Source organism: Camelus ferus, chromosome 17 (assembly GCF_009834535.1).
Source record: "Camelus ferus isolate YT-003-E chromosome 17, BCGSAC_Cfer_1.0, whole genome shotgun sequence".
In the NCBI taxonomy this organism is placed as follows: Eukaryota; Metazoa; Chordata; class Mammalia; order Artiodactyla; family Camelidae; genus Camelus; species Camelus ferus.
The window spans coordinates 8783315-8799362 of NC_045712.1; the positions used below are offsets into that span (position 1 = coordinate 8783315).

The window sequence follows — 16048 nt, forward strand, 5'->3', positions numbered from 1 at the left end:
CTTTTCCCTCATTTTTCCCTTCCTTTGTCAAATCCTGTTTTGAGGATCCAGGACATACCTCCCAGTTTGCAGCTGGCATTTTTTTGTAACACGTTCTCGATCACAACTGGCTTTGGTCTTTGTTTTCTTAGCGTTATCTCCAAGTCACTAGAGCTCTGTAACCAGGAAGTGAGAGACTCCCTAATGCAGGACTGAGCTCTTGAGGGGACAGTCACACCGCACCAGCCAAGTGACCTCAGAGGAGTCCCCCAATACCTGCTAACATCAGAGAGTTTGCTGGGCTAGGCACTCATGAGCAGGTCCTCACCAAGCATCATATGAAAGATTCACACCAATGCTCTTGAATTAGGGAAACTGAGTTTAAAAATGGACACCCCCCCAAAAAATAATCAAGGAAACTTCTATCTACTGTAAGGCAGATAATTGCTCCCACTTTTACAGTTGAGGAATACAAACAAAATGAACTTTTGTGACTCACCTAGTGTGCTGGTGCGTAGCGAAGATTGGATTTAAACCTACATCTCTCATACTCCAAACTCCAGGTAACTTTGTCCACGTGCAGTGGATATAACAGGATTCCTGTTTGGTAGGTTATCATGAGAACAACGAGATCGTGTACGGTGGGGCTTTGCAACTTGAGAAGGCCAGCCAGAGACGAGTGTATGGCTAAAAATTGCTGCTGTTACACTGTACGTGCCCAGCCAGGAAGAAGTCAGGAGTAGCGGAAGGTAGAGGGAAGAAAGTCAGAGGGCAGAACCAGCTGGTTGTGCAGTGGGATGGTGAATGGATTAGAAAGGGTGTCAGAAAACAGTTCACTGCAGAGCTCCCTCATTTCAAAGGTCTGGCCTGTTGGGTTGTGACATTACATAGATGTGACCTGACCCATCTCAAAAATCGGACATCACTGAATTTAATTAAGATCAATTAGACATTCCTCCTATTGTTCAAACACACAATACCTTATTTGTCTGAAAAGAACGAAGTTCTATATGACCTGAAAGCTTCCTGCTTCATCTCTTGCTTTTCCTCCAGAGGGATGAGAAGCCATTTAAAACAATAAATAATGGGCCTGTAGGCTGGACTGTATGCTTTTCTTGTATATATTTTCTTAAGACAAGAGTTATTAGAGCTCAGGAGTCTAGGGTCTCTGTGATACTATACTTTCTTCCAAATTTCCTTTTTAATCCAACTCAAACCTTACCTGTGGCTTAAACCTGAGGTGGAAATGCCACTCCCCCCATCAGTAATTAATTACTTCATGTATAAAGCTTGCCTCTCTCCTTCCGGATATGAAATAGACAAAAGCAGGTGAATGGCTTGCAAGGGTGGACCAGAAACTCAGAAAATCATTTGGATGGGAGGATGCTTGGTGGAAAGAGAGATCTTTTATTGTTAAAGAAGACAGGGAAAGAAGAACATAAATATGCTTGGAAGTCAGGTTGTTTTAGCATCCTCATCTGAGGCCCCAACTCAACTCACCAAGTCTTAGAGCATGTGGTGTGATGTATTCAATGGAGAAGGTGTTTATGTTTCTCAGGGTTTATGCCCTAGAGAGGGTCAGAATAAAAGCTTTTGAGTTGTTTTCCAAATACAATTTTCCCCCTCCCTTTGCACTCTGATTTACTGTTGATATGGTAGTGTCCAAGATTTCCAATGCTCTAAAATCCTATTTATATTTTTTAAACTATATTCCTGCTAGTTTTCTATATGACATTAATTGTAAACTTAAAAAAAAAACCTCAAGATTAGTCCTCTGCTAGTGTCAAATGTGTACCTTATACATAATTAGTAGTTAGTAGTGACAATTGTTATTATTATTGTTATTATTAAAGGAAACAGAGAGAGTATATTACCCATCTATTTCCTTGAGTGAAGTGTGTAAGCTTAGCGAGGTGAGGTGACATGCCTGCAATCACACTATTAATTCATGACAAAGTCATTCATAGAACCCTGCGTCCTGTCTGATACTCCTGTATCATCTCAGGGTTAAACAGACCACTTGAGGCCACTTTGGGCTAAGAAAAAATCTTCCTAACTCCATATGACCTGTTGGGTGAGTCCCAGTTTGGGACTGTTTGGAAAGCATGTGAGCCTTTAGAGAGTGGGAAGTGGCCAAGGAGTGTGCACCTTGAGGTGCTGCTTCAGATTCTGTTCCTGACTCCATACACATCTCCTCTCTTCCCAGCCTTCCTCTTCCATCTCCTGTCCCCCACTGAGAACTGGCCTTATCAGTTTTTTCTAGGAAGGAAGACAAATTTTTGGATTTTTATATAGTCTCTCTTTAAGGTAGGAGAGAGAGAGAGAGAGAGAGAGAGAGAGAGAGAGAGAGAGAGTGTGTGTGTGTGTGTGTGTGTGTGTGTGTGTGTGTGTGATCGGTAACTATTAAGGAAAGAAAAGCCATAGAAAGCTATAGGGCCCCAGAAAAGGTTTTCTGTGTAGTGGTTTCTATGCCTCAGAGTGTGGAAGGCAATTATCTTCGGAGGGGATTCCACAGCCCTGCGCGGGCTTCCCCGGTGTAAGATTTATTGTCGGCTGGACTGGGTGTTCTTTATAAGAGCATTTACTCGGCATCTAAAGCGCTGTCAAGAGTGCTGCTTCCTGAATGCTTCTGAGGCTGCAACTGCTAAGCTTCATTTTCCCGTCTTGGAGATATATTTTTGAATTGGTATGCAGGGATTTGTAAGGCCTCGTGTTTCCCATTGACAGTGACAGGAGTTGCCCCGTTAAACCCTTGAGCGCTGCTGCGGAAATTCACCCGCTGATGCCCGGAGCCCTCCTCCCGGCCCGTGGCCCGCATGCGCAGGCACCTGTCATAGGGAAGCAGGCCTGGGAGCCCGTCCCACTGTTTGGTGGAAGTCACACCAGTTCATCAGTCGCAAAGTTAACTGTTGTCTGACTTAAACAAAGGGTAGACCAAAGCACTTCTTTTGCCTTCTTTTCTCTCCCACCTGCCTTTTACGTCGATCTTGTGAATGCCAGAGGAAAACTTGAGCCTAGAGTCAGCTAAATATACTGTATCATGAAACCTTAGGGACAACTGAAATGGGAACGGTGGCCCTTTACTGCTCAGAAGGTGTTTTATTGAAAATGTACCGACATACCTCTCCCTGGAGAGAGAGCAAAAGAGAAGGCCAGATGCCCAACAGGAACACAGGTTGTTCTCGGTGAGCTAAAATATAGAGCTTGGCACTCCTGTGCTGTGAGCGAGCCGGCAAGGGACTAGACGGATGTGCGTTTTTACATTAAAAGCGCCATATTTCACCAGCAGCCCCCCTCCCCCCATTTTTTTTTCAGTGTCTTAATTTATATATTCCAGTTAATAGTTCATCACATGGCCTTTCTCTCTCCAGCTTTTAAAAGTTGCTTTTTGAAAAAGTTGAGGTAGCTGGAATGTCTTAGTCCCGGCAGGCTTGCCAGCAGAGGGCAGGCGTAAAGAAGGTTTTAACATGAGGGTGTGTCAACCTAGGGTCACAGGAGGGTGGCGTGGCACAGGAGGGAGACTGCTGAGCATTGTTCGAGGGCAGGACGGAACACGCTCCCTCTGCCTCCTCGCAGGTCTGCTGCGCATCACAGGGTTCCGGAAAAGCTGACTTTACTGCCTAAAGATGGCCAGTGCCTTTCTCTGAGACTCAGCGACTTCTACATAATTAAGCGTTTGAAGAAATATTCACATGTAATCTCGTCCCCCAAGAGCCATCTTTTCTTTTCCCCTTCAGTAACCTAGTTCTGGTTATTTTATGCCTAACATGGAGAGTTTGCATGTAGGTGTGTCATAAATGCTGTCACTCTTGGAAGTGGAAATAAGGACTCCTGCTTGATGTGGTTGTGATTCTTTTTTTCCTGATACCCAAAGGATCAAGCTCTTTGGGAAATGCTCTCCTGACCTCAAACATGTACCTTTTTTGGAGAGCTTTATGCACTTCAGTGTAATCTGTTCTAACCTTATGGTCAAAACCACTCCAACCTTCTACATTATATTAAAACATGAGATTATAGTTTTATCATAAATGAGAGAGAGTAATTTGTTACTGTCAGTCGGATGCAGAGTTAGGAAGGCATGTTGCCCTTTATCTTTTTCAGGCGTTAATTTTGTTTACCGGTGACAATTTATGAATGTCTTTACATTTAGAGCAAGGGATTTTTTTTTTTTAGAGTGGGTGGTAAATGTTTTCTGTAGCTTATGTTCCCATCATATTCATATATCACCTGAGTGTTGACATGTCACAGTGTGTGTACATAAAATCTACCGGAAACAATTGCATTATAAAATGTTGCATCCAGTGAAGATGCTAATGACAATTAGGAAGATGTCACGAAGAGAAATTTTAACTCCCGTGCAAGAGTGAGAACTCACCGCCTTTTCCCTTGGCCAAGCGGGCCCCGAAGAAAAACAACATAATTACTTTCTTTGTCCACATAGATGTACCAGTGACATAAACAGTATCAATATGGAGCTAACTAGCTTAGCTCCCTGTAGATGGATGATGTATTAATTTATATTTCTAAGTAAAAGCACCACTTAAATCAAGAATGAACGGCAGTCCCTTGGAGACAAATGCCCAAATCTCAGCAATTGGGCATGGCTGTTGCAATTTAGTATCTCTAATTGGCTGCCAGTTGGCGGTCTTTGGAGACACCAGAAATACTAAGGCAGGGCTCCCTCTGGAGAGACTTGCTTCCCTGGTCAGGTCTTCAAGCCCAGGCCTGGAGCGAGGGGCTTAAATGTTGTATTCCTGTTGTTCTAGCATTTTCTCTCCAGCAACAGAGTCACTGGGTTGAATCTCGTTTAAGTTCTGTCATTTCAGAATACTTTCTGGGCACGCCACTAAATTAATTGGAAACAGGAAAGGGAATAAGTGTTAAAAAGCAAGGGTTGTTTGGAAGAAGATGGGGAATTGAATTGAAGTTTTGGCTTCCCATGACATTCTTTTTTTTTCTAACCCATCAAATTGTTCATCAGTTTTTACTTGACTCCCTCCAGCAGATCAACTTGATGGCAACACATGTGGCAATAGTTCCCTGTGAAAACGTGGTAGCAGTTAGCTGTTTGGGCAGGTCTCTCGCTCTCAGCGTTGCTAGAAATATGTGAGCCTGTGTCCAGTGATGTGTCCTTTCCCTGGTTATTTCCAAGCAGCTTCCGGCAACGCAGGGCCTCCGCGGGAGCTGCGGACCACGTGGACCGAGCACTGTGGCTGGGGTCTCCTCCCCTGCGGTGCCATCCATCACAGTGTGGGAATAACGTCCTGACAAGATGCTCCTTCTGAATCTCCTTTTTAATACATCTTACCTACATTCTCAGCTCTGAATGGGCAGTAAAACCTTTCACTTTCTTCTGCGTTCAAAGCTAAGGCTCAGCAGAACCAAATATAATCCATGATTTTAGTCCCAGGTGTGTTATTTGGTGGTTAGAGTTTGGTGTGGGATCATAGTAATCTGTTCTTAAGTACACAGCCAGCTGCACAATGGACTCATTTAGCAACTGACAGGTTTCTTAATATGTGGTGTTTGAACAAGGGCTGTATCTGTTGTGGGTGTTAGGATGTGGGCATCAAAAATATTTTTAAGTATGGTATTTAGCATTTCCTTCACTCTTCCTTAAACATTAGCCTTCCCACCCCCCACCCCACGAGGTCCTTTTATATTATCATGGCCTCTCTTTTTCTGTAACTCAGTATCTGTTTTCCCTTGTGGCCTGTGGTGCTGGGTGTGCTTAAATCTTAGGGGGAAAAAAAAATCACTTTGCCTTTCTGAACTTCAGTTTCCTCTTCTATAAAATGGGGAAGGCAATCTCTGTTCAAGTTGTGACAACTCAGTGAAACCATGTGGCTGAGTAATCCATTCTAAAGCCCCCTACCCCAAATCCAAGTTCTTCTAAAGCTCCCCCAATCCAAATGTCAAAACACGGCTGCTTTTATTTATTTTTTTTAATTTTTTTGCCTCTCTGACCCTGCCTTTCCCAAATGACCTGGCACTCAAAGAATGAATGGCATTAACTAAGTTTTCTAAGTCATTGCAACTTTTAACATTTTATATCATATTCCAGCCATGGAAAGTTCCAGTTCTCACTGAATCCCAGGCACAGGGCAGGTAGACAGGAACACATGGAAAGGGATCTTGAGAGCCCAGCATTCACCAAAATGGCCTGGGCATATAAAGCTTATCCAGGTTTACCTCTGATGGTACATTTCCTTACCTAGAAGTAGTCTGAGTCACCATGTCATGTTTGGAGAGAGGGCGGGAAGGGCTGACTCCAGGTGTCCTCTGCATTTGCTAAGCCACTTCCCTCTCCATGCTGCCACCTCCCCCCTTATCCAAACCATCAGTCCTCTAAACACCGCCTCCCCAAGGGGCCTTCCCAGACCTCTCCTGCTCCTCAGATCTCCCCCTTCCCTGTGGTCTCATGGTGCTTAGTGCCACCACCATGCAATTTACTACTTATGTAACCACTGCATTGCATCACTCTCTAATTATTTTGTGTAAGGCTCGTCTCCACAGCTGGGTCACAAGCCTCCTTAACGTTGTTGTTTGCTTGTTTGTTTGTTGTTTGTTTTGATGTTCCTGGAGACCATTAGCGTATAAACGCTGACCTGCAAAGGAGGTAGGGCGACTTGTAAAAGCATGCTTGAGCTTTATGGATGCCTCTTGAACAACATGTCTTTAAAAAAAAAAAAAAGAATTGCTTATTCAAAGGGCACCCTAATGTTGCTCACAGACATTAAGTCTCTAACGAATTTTAATACCTTTGAAAAAAAAATCGCATGTGGATTTTGAAATGAACATTTCTACTTTCTCACTGTGCCTTGGTTGGAGAGAACTTCCTATATTTTTATTTCCTGTCTTTGGGGCCCTTGCCAACCCCTACCGAAGGAGGGCCTTGTCTCTTTAAGAGTCAGAAGTCTACTGATTCATGGTACAGGCTGGCAGATTTAAAGGCCCCTCTCCCCAAAAAAGAACGCCCTTGGTTCTCAACTGAATATTCATAAGAGGGTGGGGTCACATTTTTGTGACCTGAAAAATCCCACTAATAAATTTGTTATCTGACACAAAAACGCTTCAGGATGAAGCGTGGTCTGTGCTGCACCCGTTTAACATCTGATCATAAGTGGACGGTCAACTGGCGCTTTTGTCTTTCTTGCTGCCAGATTGATGCTGGAATTGTCTGCTTCCCTGTTGACCTGATTGAAATCCAGGCATTTACTTGATTGGAAATATTATCAATATGCTTCTGGTTGGTAGTAACTTGCACTAACACCTCAAATGGAAAAAAAAATACTTCCAAGTAAAACTCCTGAAATTACTGGGTTAGAATCTGGCCTGTTTTGGTTTTTTGTTTGTTTATTTGTTTTGTTTTTAATAATTTAGGGAAAAACAGGTAATCACTGAGCTCACTACTACTCCCTTTTCGCGAATATTTTGAAGAAAATGATAAAAAAAAATGTTAGAGGTTTGTTTGTTTTTAAGTAGAGCCAAGAAAGTTCTTCTCGAAATTGAACGATGGTAAATTAGAAAGGTGATTTCTCAAGCTGCCGAAAATGACTGAATTAACCTGGCACTTAAATCGTGCCAGTTGGTTCAGCCAACAAAGTTCAGCATATTGGTGACTTTTTTTTTTTCCCACACTGTACTCGGCTTTAAATAGCATTAAAGAGTAATGACTATTTCTGATAGAGGTCATCTTAAAGTGCTCTTTGAGAGTAGCGTTTGTTGTTGCTGTTGTTGTATAAATAAGAAAAGAATTTAAAGAATTATTTCTTAGCCAGAGAGTGGCAGATGCTTTCTTCAGCAGCTGTCGTTCTAGAGGGGAAGTAGCTTGGTTCAGCGATGAGGCACGTTGGTCGTTATTTATTTCAACGTCCGTGGCGGCTTAGTTTCCCTCCGCGCGCACAAGCACACTTTGGCGAGTCCGACTCTTGGCAAGAAAAGATAAGGGGACAAAAGAGGCCGCGGCTTGGTCACACCGTGGCCGTGAAGTGAAAGTTCTCCCGCAAAGGCCGTTTTCGAGGAAAGCGCTTTTCTGCGCTGCCTTAAGAGCCCCGCATCCCCTTCCGCTTCCAAACAGTTGCTCGGAGCAGTCGGGGTGTGCGCCGCCGGGCGCGCTGGTTCCCCTGCTCTGCCGCTCGGCTTGCTCTTGAAAGGTTGGGACAACTCTTTGTCAGTTTCCAAGAGGAAACAAACACGCCACCCCACCAAAAACCCCGACCCGGCAAGCCCCGGGCCGGAGGGAGAGATGCGCGCCGCGCCCGGCTTCCCAGACGTCAGCCAGAGGCGGGTCAAAGGGTTAACAGCAATTAAGCAGAGTTGCTCCCGAAACAAAAGCAGGGTTTCAGCAGAGCGTGATTTCACCTGCCGCGCGGAGGGGGCCGGGGGCGCGGGGCGCGGGCCGCGGAGCCCATTGTGTGGGGCGCGGCGCAGCGCGGCGCGGGGTGTTTAGAGGCGGGTTGTGATTGGTGGAGCAGGGCGGGGCGGGTGGGCGCGGCGCGGCGCGTCTTGTCAGCCCGCGAGCCGGAGCGCCCCTGCGCGCGTGCAGTCCGCCTGCACGCCGAGGCCGCCGGACCCCACGCCCGGCCCGCGCGGGCGCCCCGAGCCGGCTCCGCGCGCCTGGCGGCTACATGGAGAGTATCAGGTTGGTCCCTCTGATTGATCTTTGCCGTTCTGCTCTCCTTCCCCGGGCTCCGCCGTGCCAGCTTCCTGGGGCCTCACTGGGGGACGGCAGGAGCGCCCGAGGGTTTCTAAGTTGATTCTTTCGGGGAAAAAAAAAATAATAATAACCATCGCTGTTTACCAACTTGGGTGGGAGTTGCGCTCTGGAAGTGGAGGCGGGGGAGGGAGTGGAGGGGTGGGAAGAAGCAGCTCCAGGCCTGTGGGTCCTGGAAGGGAGAGATTCCCCCCCCCCTTTCTCTCTCGTTCTCCCTTTTTTTTAAATGTTCATGGGTGGGGTGTAGTTGAGAGTTGGAGGAAGTCCTGCTTGTGTTTTGCTCTCGCGCTCTCGCTCACTCTCTTTTTTTCGTTTGCGATTCGTTTTCTGCCGGCCTGGCCTTCAGGCAGCCACTTTGGTAAAGCCCTCGCCGTCACTCGTTTCGGGTGGACGTATCTGGGGTGTGATTTATGTCACTTTCAGAGCGTGTGAAATATACAAGAAGCCTTCCATTTCACTGTAACCCGTGTGGATGTTTCTTTGCTTCTGATAGTTTGTTTCTATATCTGTCTAGGCTATTTTCAGCTTAGCTGTTCAAATTCAAGGAGTTCACACACAGTCAAAGGGGAAGGGGGAGAAATAAATCCCCACACCGACACGGGCAGGCGGGCGAAGGGACACTTTGGCAGGTTGGGAAGTCTAACTTTGCTGGTTAATTAAGTAGTGAGTGGGGTTTGGGTTAGGACGCGCAGCCGACTGAGGAATTGCCACGGGGTACTACTCCCATCTGTACCGGCTTTGAATGTAGCTAACTCAACTGTCAGAACTGCCTGAAAGACGGTCAGTGGAAAAGAGACTTTCTCCCTCCCTCCTCCCCACCCAAGTGTCGTGATGGGAAGGAGGGGACCTTTAGGAAGTGGGTGGTAAAGTTTTAGAGCAAAGTACATATAGACTCTTCCTCTTTGGGATTAACTCCTTCAAGGCCTGCCAGTTAGTAGTAAAATACCTGATAATTTTATGTTCTTGTCCACACAGACCAAATGTTCTAATCAAGCCAATTTAAAAATGCAAATCACCTAATTTCCATAGATTCCAACATTCTGAAAGTGACACATTTGGGGGAAAAATTAAGCCTGATAACAGGAAATGTGAATCATACTATCAGTGACTAATCTGCTGAAGAAAAAAATAAGTTACATTTATTTTATTAGGAAGTCAGTGTTAAAGAAGCCAATTTTTTTTTCTTTAAATCAAGTGAAGTTATTTTGGAAGTGGCCTTTTATTGCTTTGTTGTTGTTGTTGTTGTTCATTTGTTTGTGATAGATTTTCCAAGAGGAATGTACAGTTAGAGGTGGTTTATGTGGTTAAGAGTCCAAGGTAGCATGTCATTGTCAGAAACCTCAAACACGATCACATTAAGATTCTAGTTTAGGATTTGTTGCTGTTGTTGTTTTTGAAAAGAATACAAAGCTTTCTCGAATGTTCAGACTCATCACTAAGTAAACCAAACCAAGACAGAAGCACATTCTCCTAATTAATACCCTTCGCGTACAGTGAAAAAGGGTCTCCTGTTTTCCGTGGCTCTTTGTAGCTGCTTGACACATTTCAGTGAAAAAGTGTGTAAAAATGAAACCAAAATACAGACTGCCTACCCAGAGACACTGGCTGACTTACTCTAGGAGGTGATGGAGCTGAACTGAAAACGGATGGGGCTGACACTTGATAATCAAAGTTGATTTATTGTTCATTAGTACTGCATTAGCCCTTTCAGGCAAGACAGTTATTTGTGTAGTGGCCTGTCAAGAGTGAGACTGCGAGCACCTGTCATTTCTAAGGCATGAGATAAGCAACCAAATATTAAGATGATGCAAATAAAAAAACACTGGACTAGGGAAAAGGCCGCATGATTATAAAATTTTTGTAAAGAAATAATAAAGGCTGGATCAATACAAATCTGTAAGAAGAAATCTATTAACTGTATAAATACATGCACATGTGCGCGTGCACACACACATATATATATTTTTTAACTCTAAGGACTACTTATAGAATAAAAGTAATGGGCTTTATATTCTCCTGTTTGCCCTGAGAACTTTGTTTTCTACCCTTATGTGCGGCTCATTTGATAAAAAGTTGGTCAGTTAAGGAAATGAGGAGCCTAACATGCCAGTTATTTAATCTGAGTAATTCAAGGAAGGTAGGCTCCCCATTTGTGTTGTGTTTTTAAATAAACACATTTCATTAAATGAAACTCTCCTAAGCCTGGCTTGATTATATGAAAATGTGATGACATCATAGCTAAGCTATGATAATGTCAGATAATAATGTCAAGTGCATTTTCTGCAGTGTGTTTCACTCTCGATTTTTTTTTCCTTCCCTCCCTGGAAGGGAATGATCTCATGACATACAATAGAAAACAACCTAAGTGTCAAAAGAAAACAAAATTAGTGAACTTTTGTCTGCAGCCATAGAAACACGGATTAACTCATATTTTTCCAGAGGATGGAATGGAAACATTCTGCATGAGGATATATAGTGTATTGTCTTCTCTGAATTTTCATTTGACAGGGATTTTAGAGGCTGTGATCTTAATTAAATCTCAACTAGCTGAAGTAATGCATCTAAAGGCATGCAGTGTTGCGTAACCTTGCTCAGTTGGTAAACCATAAATCATCAGAAAGCTTATGATAGGAATGGTTGATTTGAATTTTTTTTTGTTTGTTTGCAGTTAAATGTACCTTAAAAACAAAACCATCACTGCCTTGTATTTGCACGTTGTCAGGAGCTGTCTCTTGAAAGATAAACTCTTTCATGACACTGGCCAGTTCTGCAACTTTTCAGCCACCTCCATGCAATTTCAAGATACAGTGAAATTAAAATCCAGATTAATTAAAAGCAGTGAAATTCCAGATTTATCTCGGCTAACGTGGCTGAAATGTGTTGGAGTTACAATGTTTCTGAGACAATCAGGAGAGAACATTGTGACCAGCCTCTCAGCTTGAACTAAAGTATGAATAAAATTTGAACTGGCCAAAAAGGAGATTGAAGAATTTTATTTTATTATATGGCTTACTTGTAGATAAGCATCCCTAAAGGGAAACTGAAAACTGTGCTCTTAGTAATGGGGTAAATATAGCCTGTTAGAATCCATGCAGGTAGTTCTTTGTGATAAGCAAGGGATAATGCAGCAACAGTTGACCCGAGAAGGTTCGAATAAATAAATACAAAAATTCTATCTGTGTGTGTGTTTCATGTTAAAGTGCATGTGAATACGATGACAAGGAGTTAAAATCATTAAATAGCTATTTACTAGTTTAGGTCTTACAAATTCTGCTAGCGCTTGTAAATACAAGGTTATTTACTTTTAGTGCCTTTTAAACAGCTGTTTTTTTACTGCTACATTTTTGGATTCACATGTATGTTCTAGTAGAAGCAGCCATCTACACATAAAAATTGAGAAAGCGTCTCGTGATATATCAATTTTATATATCTTTGTACGTAATATTTCATGTATGGCTAGGAGTTACATTGCTGGTAAACTGCACATCTCTTTGGGCAGAGAAGGAATGTAGCTTCGTGTATACCTGCCTGACTAGATTGGAGGTTAGTCTTAAGTCCCTCAGCTAAATTTGTTTCTGTTTGGTGAAAGGTTTCTGTTTTGGAAGCAGCCTGGTATTTCTGGACATTCATTTTAGTCATTTCAGAGTGTGCAGTACTTTTTTTTTTTTTTTTTTTTTGCCTCCTCGTAAATGACATTCTGCATTCAGTCTTATTTACTTTCATTTAAACAGAAAACTCAGGTACCTCTTAGCTAAACGATCCTCTACCGATTGTGGGAACCTGAATTATCTGGAAAGACCTAAACGGGGCCTCTACGTTAAGATTGTAGGAGTCATCTTCTCTGAGTCTCTCTTCCAACCTGGCAGTTGTTTGAAGAGAAATTGATTTAGAATGAGAGGAATGAAAACTGAACACACGTTATCGTGCCTTGTTTTTCAAATCCGGTTAAAAGCAGATCATCAGTGAAGATGCAGGCTCAGTGTGAGGGTGTGCTTTTGAGGGGAGATACCTAGGTACCATGTTTTAATTTTTCAGCTTTATCTTGCCCTTAAATCTGAAACATCATTGTTCAAATAACTGAGAACAAGGTAAATCAACAACATCAAAAAGGTCGGCTTCTGTGATTTCTCAAGGGCTTGTTATTTTGTACTTCCCAATTCTATTTGATGTCTTGACAAAACAAGATGACACAGGGGGGAATACATTAGATTTTGATTTTTTTCATCTAACCTGTTACAGTTGTGGCAGCTTAATTTCTTGTAGTGGGGTCCTGAAGACGGCTTTTTGTACGGTTACTCTAATTGTCACCCCCACTTGATGAGGGTGGGTCTTCGTGGGTCTCCCATTCACCTTGACTTCACTAGGCATTTTTGAACATACTTTGTCCATTATCATGTAGGGAGCTTTTGGTTGGGCTTTGTCGTCATTAGAAGTAAGTCAGTGAAAGGTGAGATTGTCAGAGAAGCAACTGATGTTGTCTCATTAGAAACTAATTTGCACCCCTTAGCTTAACTGTGATGAATAAGGTAAAGGTGTTGGAAGTAGGCATGAGAAACTGTATAATTTGAGAAACATAAGTTGTAATTCTCAAAAAAGGAGGTGACTGCCCCCTCAGTCCGGCCTTCAAAACTTCGGAATGATCTAATTTTGGCCTACCTGAATCTAGCTCAGGCCTCCTCTCCATCTCAGTCAATGTATTTTTTAAAAATATCTATTTGCAGGTAGGCACCCTGTGATATTTTTTGTCCTGGTGAAAGCATGAAGTGCAGTCTATCCATTTAATTCTTAGTGTTAGAGAAATGTTTGATGGACACAAAAAAAAAAAAAAATCAGCATTTTCTTTTTCATCATTTAACATTATCCTAAGGTTTACAACTGTATCTACAAGTTGTCTTTCCTTATTCTAATCATCTGTGTGTTTCAAGTAGGATGGATACAGTTGCACTTCCCTTTGACTGTTTTTGAATAATGCTTCAGTGTAAGAGAACTCATTTAGCCAAGGCCTCTTCCTTTTCTCTTCAAGAGCTCAAGATCCGTGGATAACATTTTTTTCCGACGGTACCTTCTTGGAATGGTTCTCCCCTCCTCCTCTTTGCAGTACTTAAAACATGATTTTTGTTGTTGTGAATAGCGACTGTCAGAGCAGGTTTGATCAACGGGCACTAAATTATTTTCCATCCCTCCTCTGAGAGAGAGATTAAGGGAGGAAAGAGGAGGCATTTTTTTTTAATTTTAATAATAATAATAATAGTTGCTAGGTTGAAAAGATCAGTGCTTGTTGGATGATTATTTTCATGTGTAGCTTCCATTGTTTCCTGTATTTAACAATCGCTAATGGGAGAAACGATTTAATTTATGTAAACTTTACATTTTTATGCAAATGAAGCTGATATTTATTAGAGCTCAAACAATTACACTGGCACTTAGTGGAGTAACCTTGTCTGCATGGGGAAATGTGAGAGGGGAGCAGTGGAGGTTCCACTAATGCCTGTGCTGTAAACAAACAGGAATTTGTGCCACTTTTTACATTTTTAAAACAAAAGGAGAGCTCGGGGAGCTTTGCTGGAGGTTGCCTATTAGGCTGGGTAACCTGAAGTAACTCCTGATTGTCAGGCAAGTCTTGGCCATACAATTCTTCCTGAAAGAAAGATAGCCTTTCTTGATAGAATGTAATAAACAAAATGATAAAAAATGAAATGCTAATTGCATTTTAAAGAGGTCTTTTTTTCCCCTAAAATTTTAATAGGTGGTTGTATTGTTACTGAGAGAACAGTTATGCTAATGACTGACTACTCAGATGATTTTGCATTAATATAATAACCATTACCTGCCTTAATGCTTCGTACAGTATTGTGGCAAAATAGCTAAGTCTAAAAGAGTTATACAAAAAGCAGAATTCCATAATGAAACAGAATTATACTTTCCACATGAATAACATGCTTTTTAAAAAAAAAAAGTTTGAAGACTGAAATATTATGTCAGAAATGTTTTTTTTCTTTCCTCTGCGATGCAGCTACCTTGCATGGTATCTGTGGCTTTTGTTTTTTGTGTGTTTTCCCCCCTTCTTCTTTCTAAATATCATGGAAAATAGATAGAAGCTTCCTAACTTTTTTGTTTGCCGATGTATCAGTTGAATCCATTGGGCTATTAATTTTGAAAACTGTTGCCTTTCATGGGGGGGTGCGCCGTTTGGTGTTCATTGACTTTTACACAGGCTAGCTTCTATATGTTCATATCACATTTGACACAGTTTTTTGTTTTTGTTTTTTGTGTGTGTGTGGAGCCATTTTGTTTGATCTTGTTTTGAAGTTCTGGAGCATTCTAATTTAATTTGTTTGCTCTTATTTGATGAACCAAGTAAACTGCCTAACCTGGTCAGTTATCATCCACACCCAGCCTAAGTCTAGAAGGAACTTGAGTCTCTTGGGACCCACACCAGGTGAATAGCCAGAGATTAAAAATAGCTTCTAAATTATTAATCCAGACAGTATTTAAAACAATATTTAAAAAAAATTCTTATCTTCTCATTTGTATTATTTGTACACACAGCAACTCTGAGGAAGATGCTCAGATGCACAAAATTTATGTGTATTTACACTGGGCAGTATTGACTCGTAGTTAACATGAGTATAAACTAAAGAGAAAGAAAAAGATGATAACGTGTTATTTTCAGTATTTATGTTGTGTCATCTCCCCTCCCACCCAATTCCTCCAATTGTCTCCTAGATTAGAAATAAGTATTGTTTCTATGGGTGTTTTTATTTGTTTGTTTGCTCTTTAGATTGTTTTTTTCCCTCCTTCCCTTCACCCACCTCTCCCTGTTGGAGATGGAGAGAAATAAGGCATATCACTTGAATACTCTCCTAGCATTCAGATGCTATAAAGTCATTTGAAGTGCAGGGAAGCTGTATCAGGCCGGATTCACACGGCAGTCAATAGGCTCTTCCCAGCACTTGTTGGTACTGAGGACATCCCAGTCGCTGGTGTGACGGCAGCAGCAGGCCCGTACTGGCCGCGCTCTGATGGTCCAGGCGCAGCTGCAGGGCTGCATGCTCCCAGGTTTGTGTGCACCTGGGGAGGGCCGCACCCAGTGCCATCAGTCAACAGTGTATCATGCACTTTTTTTTTTTTTAATTCATGATTTCCTCTTGAAACTCAACTAAAGAGTGTTAACTGTGTGTGTGTGTGTGTGTGTGTGTGTTTAAATTCAGTTTTGTATGCTAGCATTCTTTAAATGTCTGCCAGAAGTTTAATTTGAATTTCTGATCCCTGAAGGCAGCTAGACAGAATCATTCTAGTTCTTCATAAATTGCCTTCTATGATTCATTGTTAACTCATAAAACATACTCGTTT

At 42.3% G+C, this 16048-nt stretch overlaps 1 protein-coding gene across 11 annotated transcripts in view; it reads left to right on the forward strand.

The window, feature by feature from the left end:
- The window catches only part of FOXP1 (forkhead box P1), a 549899-nt gene that overhangs the window by 435776 nt on the left and 98075 nt on the right, over positions 1-16048 (forward strand). The window contains exon 1 of one of the 11 annotated variants that reach the window (XM_032458009.1): positions 8471-8623. The exons of the other annotated variants lie outside the window; for them this stretch is intronic. The gene's annotated coding sequence lies outside the window, so the exon portion shown is untranslated. Of the gene's footprint in view, positions 1-8470; positions 8624-16048 lie in introns of those variants that run through there. 11 annotated transcript variants of the gene reach the window in all.